The sequence below is a fragment of the Nothobranchius furzeri genome, chromosome 7 (assembly GCF_043380555.1).
Source record: "Nothobranchius furzeri strain GRZ-AD chromosome 7, NfurGRZ-RIMD1, whole genome shotgun sequence".
NCBI classification, from domain to species: Eukaryota; Metazoa; Chordata; class Actinopteri; order Cyprinodontiformes; family Nothobranchiidae; genus Nothobranchius; species Nothobranchius furzeri.
Window position 1 is genome coordinate 73,079,972 of NC_091747.1, and position 8,666 is coordinate 73,088,637.

The following is an 8,666-nucleotide window of genomic DNA, read 5'->3' on the forward strand; positions in this document are numbered from 1 at the left end:
AGTCTCAATTTGCGGGACACGTCTGGTCACCGTAGTTCCAGTGTGTCCTGGGTCTTCTTTTAGGCCTTCCCCTGATTGGATGTGCCCGGAAAACCTCCAGGAGCTTCTTAACTAGATGACCGAGTCATCTCAACTGGCTTCTGTCTATGTGGTGGAGCAGCAGGTCTACTCCAAGCCCCTCCTGGATGACAGAGTTTCTCACCCTATCTCTAAGGGAGAGTCCAGCCACTCTTCAGAGAAAACTCATTTTGGCTGCTTCCATCCGGGATGTCCTTTGTTCGGTCACTACCCAAAGCTCATGACCATAGGTGAGGGTAGGAATGTAGATCAACCGGTAAATCGAAAGCTTTGCCTTCCGGCTCAGCTCTCTTCACCACGACAGACCGGTACAACGCCCGCATCACTGCAGCCGCAGCAATGGGGCCATGAATAGAGGGAGGGACCAAAGAGTCATGTGACCTTGATGATGTAAGTTAGCAGCAATAACTCTTGCCCAGTTACTCAGGTTATTTTGACATGTTGAGTGATGTGAGAGGTCCACCCATGGCTATTTCCCGAGCACCTCTGTTAGCATCCTGGCAACTGCTATGGTTGAGCTGGACTCCAGTGTCTCTGGAAAACTCAGACAATCTGCACTTTACATCTCCTCATCCGTCCCTCCCTATCCTTGCATTTCACTTTCATCTCCATTAACTCCATCTTCAACTCACTCACTGTAATACAAAGGGCAACGTGTCATGAATGAGGGGAGTTTCCTGACCCAAGACTTCAGAATTCACACTAGGAGACGTAGGTAGGAAAAAATAAATGTTTTATTTTGAAGGAGAACTAAAGGTGCACCGCCAGATGTGGTGGTGGTGTTGAGCACAGCTCTGGGGCTGGGTCTGTTGAGACAAACACTGTCAGGGTTGAGCAGAGGGGAATAGAATTTGCAGGACTCAGTTAGTAGTGGATCTTACTGTGGGGACTGAAATCCAGAGCTTGGGAGGGTAGCCAGGACTGGGGTGAGCAACGTCAGTGAGAATCCAAAATCCAAGGGAGGTGAGCGGTGGGAGAGCGGGTCGGTTCGGGTGAGGAGGGAGATCAGGCTTGGAGATGAAAACCAGGTTATTGTAGAGTAGGTTCGTGGTGAGAATTCCTGGTGAAGGGAAGGCAGAGGTCACCAAAAACAACAACGACGGACAAATATAAGGCAAGACTAAAGCTGTAGTTTTACTATAGTGGCAAGCGCTACCCAAGGTGAGTAATCTTCCGGCGAGGTGAAGTGATCTCCAGCTCCTTATAAACACAGGTAGTTGATGACGGAAATCACCGCAGCTGGCCGCTCTCCGGAGCCGCCTACCTGCAACGACTTAAGGTGATTAGAGGAATGTGCAGACTCACCCCGGATCCTGACACAACGACTTCATCTGATCAAGTAGATAACCCACCCTTAGTGTTGTTTGACACAGTTTGACTTTGTCTAACGTCGAACAAATCTTCTCACACCTTTGTTCTCTACCTGGGCCTGGAGGCTGGGAGCTGGCTGTCTGGTGGGGCTCTGGGGTGATGGGTTATTTTACCCTGCATCAGTTGGTGTAGCCAGCTCATCGTTATCTCAGTATGCACGGGATAATCTCCTGGGTCCGGCAATGGTTGCGCTCCCACTGTGCACCGGTACCTGGATGTGGGCTGTGGAATTCTTTGATAAGGCCATTTTCTTGAAGCCGCTTTAAGTGTCTCCTTAAATCTTCAATATCAGCTGATGCCAGACTTTGAGATCACAGAAAGGAGTGAAATTGTATAAGCAGCTGTGGTGTTCAAATTGGGTAGCTGATCTCATAATCTAATCGTTTAGCGAAAAATAATTTCGTCCCATGGATAAATCACAACAAAGTCTTGTCTTCCCCTCTTCAGCTATGGGCGTTTCTCCCTGGCTCGGTTATTCTACCAGGTGAATTAGGTACTTCAGGCCAGACAACTGCTTCCACTGCATGCATTTCAGTTTGCTCCACTTTACAAGCAGCACTTATCTCTGGAAGGCAAAGAAAGCTCCCCAGGACCATGCCACTTTAATCTTCTGTTCTTGTTTTCTGTCATGTTCTGTTGGCTGTGGGTATTTATATGTTTATAGACAGCTTGCATTCTCCGGCATCGTATTTTATGATCATTATTACTTTCTTTAGGGAGATGAAACCGTCTGTGGAACAGGAAGGCATTGGTGCCCACCACAAGTCTCATGTCCATATGACTGTTGATGAGAGATGGGCCCTGTCACTCTCACTGACTCATCTGGAAACTCCATTTCTACCGCAACACATCCTAGGTAAAAGGGAAATCTGGCCCTTAGTCAGTCATGGGCCCTTTAAATCATCCTAACCCCCCATACTTTCCCTTGGATGAGGTTGAGGCCATTGCACGTGTTCTAGTGCATTTTAACAGATTGTTAAATTATGAATAGGAAGGCTCAGATCCGATCACAGGATCCACAATCAGGCCTGATGGCATACATTTTAAACTATTGGAATTGGCTGGAAAATATCGGATATAAACGTATAAAACGACAAGCATGACTTTTAAAATTTATCTTCAGATGGAGATTTTCAAACGTAATGACAATGGCTTATGTTTAATTTCAACAAGTGCTTCGTTGTTGCATGGACAACAACAATGAAATGTCACAGTTTTCAGCAGCTGGGGAATTTAGACACCATATCAGAAAATTCAGACGGCCTTTTTCAAATGGAAGTACTGACATCGTTTTATTTTTTAAAGAGGTCAAATGAAAGGAGCACTATTTCAAATGTAAAAAATGCCCTTAAATAAAGTGCTTTTTAACATCAGTTGTGACCAATTAGACTTTAATCACCTCCCATCCTCACATGCATCAACAAAACTATCCATCCATCCTTGGTACGTTCTTTCTGTGTTTGGCTTCTAATTCCATCTTTGGTTCTTTTTTAAAACACAGGAAAGGTTTCTCTTTACCTTGCTGACAGTGTCGTTTGCATCTGCAAACATCCTCAGATTTGACGATGATGGTGGCATTACCATAAACGGAGTAGGAAGTGATAAACGGAGTTTCCCTTATCAAACTGTCATTTTGACCATTAAATGCAGGCTGGCGATGATGCTGTTGAGCAAACTGGTACAAGTGCTTTTTTAATGAACTCTATGGATGTGTGAACCTAATAAAATGGTAAGAAAAGATAATTTTAACGCTCTGGGGTCCAGGGTGTATTTTGCAGTTTTTGACTAATTTAGAGTTTTGCTTTGTATTTCCAAAATAAAAACCATAACCACTGCCTTATGTGGTATCAATCTTTTCAGCACAACCTGGACTTTATGCATTTATACTTATTTTTTATATTTGGACATAAAGGATTGCATATTAGACCTTAAATCACTAAAAAACATTAAATCCAAATTGGAAAAAAGTTGTTTATTTTACTGAGAAACCAACAAACATTTATGACGAATGTTTTTTTTATAATTTAGAATGGTAATCTAGACTGTACATTTATAAAAAATATGAATAAATATAGCAAATAACAATTTTTTTTAAAAAAATGATTAGCCCTCTGGGTTCCAGGGTGTAAATCACCGTTTTTGACTCATTTTGGTTTTTCTTTTGTATTTTCTAATTAAAACAATAAATGTTGCCTTATGGGGTATCATTGTTTTCAGGACAACCTGGACTATCTGAATTTACACTTATTTTATTAATTTGGCAATAATGTACATGCATTTTGTAGTGGGGAGTGGCTCTGTCTCACGCCGCAGAGTGACAGGTGCTGACACTAACAGGTGCGCCGGCGCCGCCCACTCCTCTTGTTGGATCTTCGAGGAGCTGGATCTCTGCCTTCATTCTCTACCTCATCAAGACCCAACTCTTCTATGAGGAAGGATGGATCTTCCACATCGTCATCAACATCCTCGCTATTTGCGTCAGACTCCGGCTGTGAGTCTCCGTCCACTTCCTCTGCTTCAAGTTCAAAAAACAGCCGTACTATCTGAACAGCCTGGTGGACATTTATCCTTCTCATCATCCAACCCTTGAAAAGAAGTCTCTATTGTTTGCTGGGTGACCAACACAGATCTTCTCCATGGGTGGGAGTGAGGGGTCAGAGATTGTCTTCTGCGTTGCTGGCAGAGCTTCTGCCACTTCCTACTGACCAATTTTCATCAGCTTTCCCCTCTCTGCCTGAAGCAGCTTCATTTCTCAAGCTTGTTTCATTGAGAACAGTCTTCTAAAAGTCATTTTAGAAGTTATTTCACACAAAGTCTGAACGGAGATACGTTTTATAGATCACAAACCTACTTGTCGTAAGTACTTTTTTTTATTGTACGGTTTTAGTAAGGATTCTACGCAATGCTTTATAAATTAGACCCCTGGTCTATAGGGCCTTACATGGACAAGCACCATCTTACATTGGTGGTCTTCTCAGTCCCTACACCCCCAGCAGGTCCCTGAGGTCCAGTGACCAAAACCTACTGGTTGTGCAGCACCAGGCTAAAGACCAAAGGTGACAGATCATCTGCTGCCGTGGCCCCCAGACTCTGGACCTCTCTCCCCCTGAGCCTGAGATCAGTGGACTCAGTGGCCTCCTTTAAAAAGCAGCTGAAGACTCACCTGTTCAGGTTTTGGTGTGACCTTCATCTCTACTAAGTCCTCCTTTGCCAGGATCCACTGATTTCCCTCTTTACCATTCATTTTCTCTCTCCCTTTCCTTACAATTTTTTGTCACAATCTTTTTTTTCCATTTTAACTTTATTTTGTAATAATTTTCTTTTACATTTTATTATAAATTATTTGTTCTTGTGAAGCACCTCCTAATTTTTATATTGAGAGGTGACATATAACAATTGTTTTCTTTCTCTAACTCCAAGACCATGGTCTTGAGTCGGAAAAGGCTGAAATGTCTTCTCCAGGTCAGGGAAGAGGTCCTGCCTCAAGTGAAGGAGTCTAATTATATTGGGGTCTTGTTGTGATGGAAAAACAGAGCACAAGATCGATAGGCGAATTGGTGCTGCCTCTGTAGTGATACGGGTCTGCCATGGTGAAAGAGAGAGCTCAGCTAGACGGCAAAGCTCTCTTACCTTCCTCTCCCCCTCTTCTCTTTCATATCCATCTCGGTGTCCTTTGGGATTCAAGAGAACCGAAAGCAAAAATAAAGTTTTACTTTTTATATGAGGCGGGGCATTATAGCTGAATCCATTTGCTCCACCTGTAAGAGTAAAACTTTAAGTCTTGTTTTTGGCACTCAGACGTACTTTGTGATTGCTTTACAGCTGGACACGGGGAAAAGAAAACAACGAAAAGAACAACAAATAATGGTGCCAAACACATCACTATCAACTATTCTGGATAGAACAGTCCCTTCATTACACACTGATGCTGTCAAAGGCCTAGTCCACACGTAGCTGGGTTTAAAAAAAAAAAACGAATATCCGCTCCTCCAAAAACTTGCTTCCACACCACCTCGTTTAAAAAAAAACAACTCTGTCCACACGTACCCGGATAAATACTTTAAGGACATGCCAGACCTGTAGGCGGCAGTACTTCCCCCGTTCTTAACCTCGTCCTTCGTCTGTGGTCTTCCGCAAGGAGCAGTAATTCCGCTTGCAAAAACAAACAAGCAAAAATCGCTTGGATAATTGATAAAGCGAGCGCAGCTCTGAGGGCATCCATGCTGTCGGCTAGTGTAAACACAGGTCACACACGTGATGTCAGCATTTTTTTGTCGCGGAAAGTGACGTTGCGGACCTTAAAACTCCGGTTTTGTCTGTCCACACGCAGACACCCAAAACGGAGAAAACGCAGATCTTCACTTTGGCCGGAGTTTTTAAAAAGATCCGTTTTCGTGTGAAAAAGATCCGTTTTCGTGTGGATGACAGGCCAAAACGTAGAAAAATATCTACGTTTTGGCAGATCCCCGGCTACGTGTGGACAGGGCCAAAGTGAAAAAGAAAAAAAAAAACTAATCATCCAAAATCATCCAATCAATTTAAGAAAACAACTCTTGAAATCAAGTGCACCTAAATGCAAATCTCATATGAGCATACACAAACCTTTAAAAGGTGTGTTTCGGAAAGAGCAGTGAAGCACTAAAAATCCTGAAACTGTTAAGCTGTGAAAAACAAATGTGGATTTTATCAGCGTATATTTGCTGAGAGTGTCTTCAGGGAATGCAGATGGCTCATAAGGCTTTCCAACAAAGAAGGGCAATTCTCCTACATTTCCACAACAGCCTTGAGCTGTGACGGTGCAGAGGAGCAAGGAGGCCGCAGCCGTTCCCTCCACATGTCCAAGTGCTCTATGATCCTGCCTCTCCGGGACACTGGAACAGTCCAGTGGGCAGCATGTGATCTGTTCAGTAAACTCTATCTAAGAGTCATGAAAATGCCAGTTAACAGTTGCACAATTGAGTAAATCAGTCAAATCAGAGAAAAATCATTCCAATACTAAAGGGATTCTAGCCAGTTTGACTCAGTGTGCCCATGAGAACAAAACATGGCAACAGATGGTGGCACTGACAGATCCCATGCATCTTCATCAGAGATATGGTTGCTTTCCCAACCCACTTCCATTGTAAAAAAAAAAAAATCCTCTTGTCCCAATCCCAGAAAGAAAGGAAAAATAAAAATCCGTCCCATCCCAATCCCAATAAAATAATTCCCACTCCCTCCCAGCCCCAGCAGGTGTTTTTTAAGGTGTGGAGATTCTAAACAAAACTAAGAAATAATCACAACAGTGTAAAGTGTTTCCAAGTTTGTAAACGGTGTAAAACGTCAGAGCGCCCTGACAGCGTTTATGTGGTGATGAAGGCATTTTGCCCTTAATTCGATCCTCTAACTTATCTTTGTTTCTGTGCATTTCAAAGGTGGTAACTCACAGCTGCGCATTGTCTGATGACGTTCGGCGCTGGTCATGTGACTTCTGCCACTTACACACTAGCATCAGCTCCACTCCACACCACGCGGCCCGCCCCAGCCTGGCCGTGTTCGTTCCACACTGCCTTAGGAATGTGGACATGACTGAGCACATGGGCGGTCTGCAAAATTGGCTTGAAAAATAGATATCAGTGATGTCATGAGTGCATGGAGCACGTGGGTAAAAGAGCGCGGAGAATTCTGCAGTGTCTCCATTACTGAACAAAAGCGGCCTGAGCAGTCTTGCCTTTAGAGACTGTCTGACACTGATGTTGCATTATGCTGTTCTGTGTCTGGCAGCACTGTGTGTGTGTGTGTGCGTGTGTGTGTCGCAGAGTGGTAATGTTGTACTTATTTTTTTTTTCTATTTTGCACGTTTTTTTAATTGATTGTGTGCTTTTAGTTAGATTGGTGCAACATTGCTTTCCATTCTGTGTTAATCACCCCAATCAACTACACCTGTGGCGGATTGTGGACTGGAACGTGTGGACCGTGGGGGGTGGGGTGGGGTGGGGGGTGGGGGACAGAGGAAAATACCCCATCGGAGCCAGACAGACATCGCGAGCCCCACAAGAACGGAAAGAGGTTCACCAGCAGCACGGTCAGCAGCAGCAGCAGCAGCAGCAGTGGAGGGAGATCCGGGGGCAGAGAAGCCAGTACACCAGGGGTGGGGAACCCTGGTCCATCGAGGGCCGCTATCCAGCATATATTGGTTTCAACCCTACATTGTCACACCTGATTTCAATCTGCAGGTGATTAACAGGGTTCTGCAGAGCAGATGAGCTGCAGAACAGGTGAATCAACCAGTTGGAGTTGGAGAATTGGAGAAAAGACATGCAGGATACCGGCCCTTGAGGACCAGGGTTCCCTATGCCTGCAGTACAGGAAGCTCAACACGGCAGGATGGCAGAGTTACTCTGAGTAATTGATCAGTGCCTGGCAGTATTGGAGTTGCTGTTGCTCTTTGCATGGTCTGGTGCTGGGGACCTTTTATTGCCGGATTTTTTTGTGTGCCCACAGTGTCCGGGCTGAGGAGGAGGATTGGATCCAGCTTGCAGCGCTCCTCTGGCTCTCCGAGGACGACGCTCACCGCAGGAGGGTGGGGTCGTGAAGGCTTCCCTGTTGATAGTTCAGCAGGGCCGGACTGGACTGCTTTGTCCCCGGAGGCCCAGCATAGACTTAAGAGTTTATTGTGGCATCATCATCATCTGAGTTTTTGGAATAAATTTCCTTTAATTTGCTTTTGTGGTTGCGCTGCTTGCCTTGTTTTAGAACCTTTTGATATTGATATTTAAATTTTTGTACCTTTACTAGGTTTTTTTTTTTTTTTACCGTGTCCTGTCTGGCTGTGAAGCAAGCAGAATTGATGTCTGAATGCTGGTAACAAGCCTTACAGATTTACTCTCAGGTGGAGCATTAAAGCGTCTGCTTTTAATGTCACACCTGGTACTTAAAACTTTATTGTTATTGTTTTGGAATGCTTTGTAATTCCGACCAGACACGGAGACAGAGGTGAAAGAGAAAGGAAAAGAAAAGGTGTGTGTGTGTGTGTGTGTGTGTGTGGGGGGGGGGGGGGTGTTCCACAAAAATAAACAATAATGAACAAGAGTCTGCTTCTAGACCTGAAGAAAAAGACAAAAAAAAAGAAGCAAAAGGGCAAAAAAATGGGACACAACAACAATACAACAAGATCAAGCTATCACTGCGTCAACTTGATGAAGAAATATATAATCAACATTGCTCAACTGAAGAAT

The 8,666-nt window shown here is 44.2% G+C and overlaps 1 long non-coding RNA gene across 1 annotated transcript; it reads right to left on the reverse strand.

The window, feature by feature from the left end:
* Positions 1-796: 796 nt before the first annotated feature.
* Positions 797-3,346, reverse strand: LOC129167231 (uncharacterized). Its single transcript, XR_008566056.2, has 3 exons — positions 1,235-3,346; positions 960-1,138; positions 797-884 (listed from the first exon to the last, which is right to left on the reverse strand). It is a non-coding gene; the product is annotated as an uncharacterized lncRNA (long non-coding RNA).
* Positions 3,347-8,666: the final 5,320 nt, after the last annotated feature.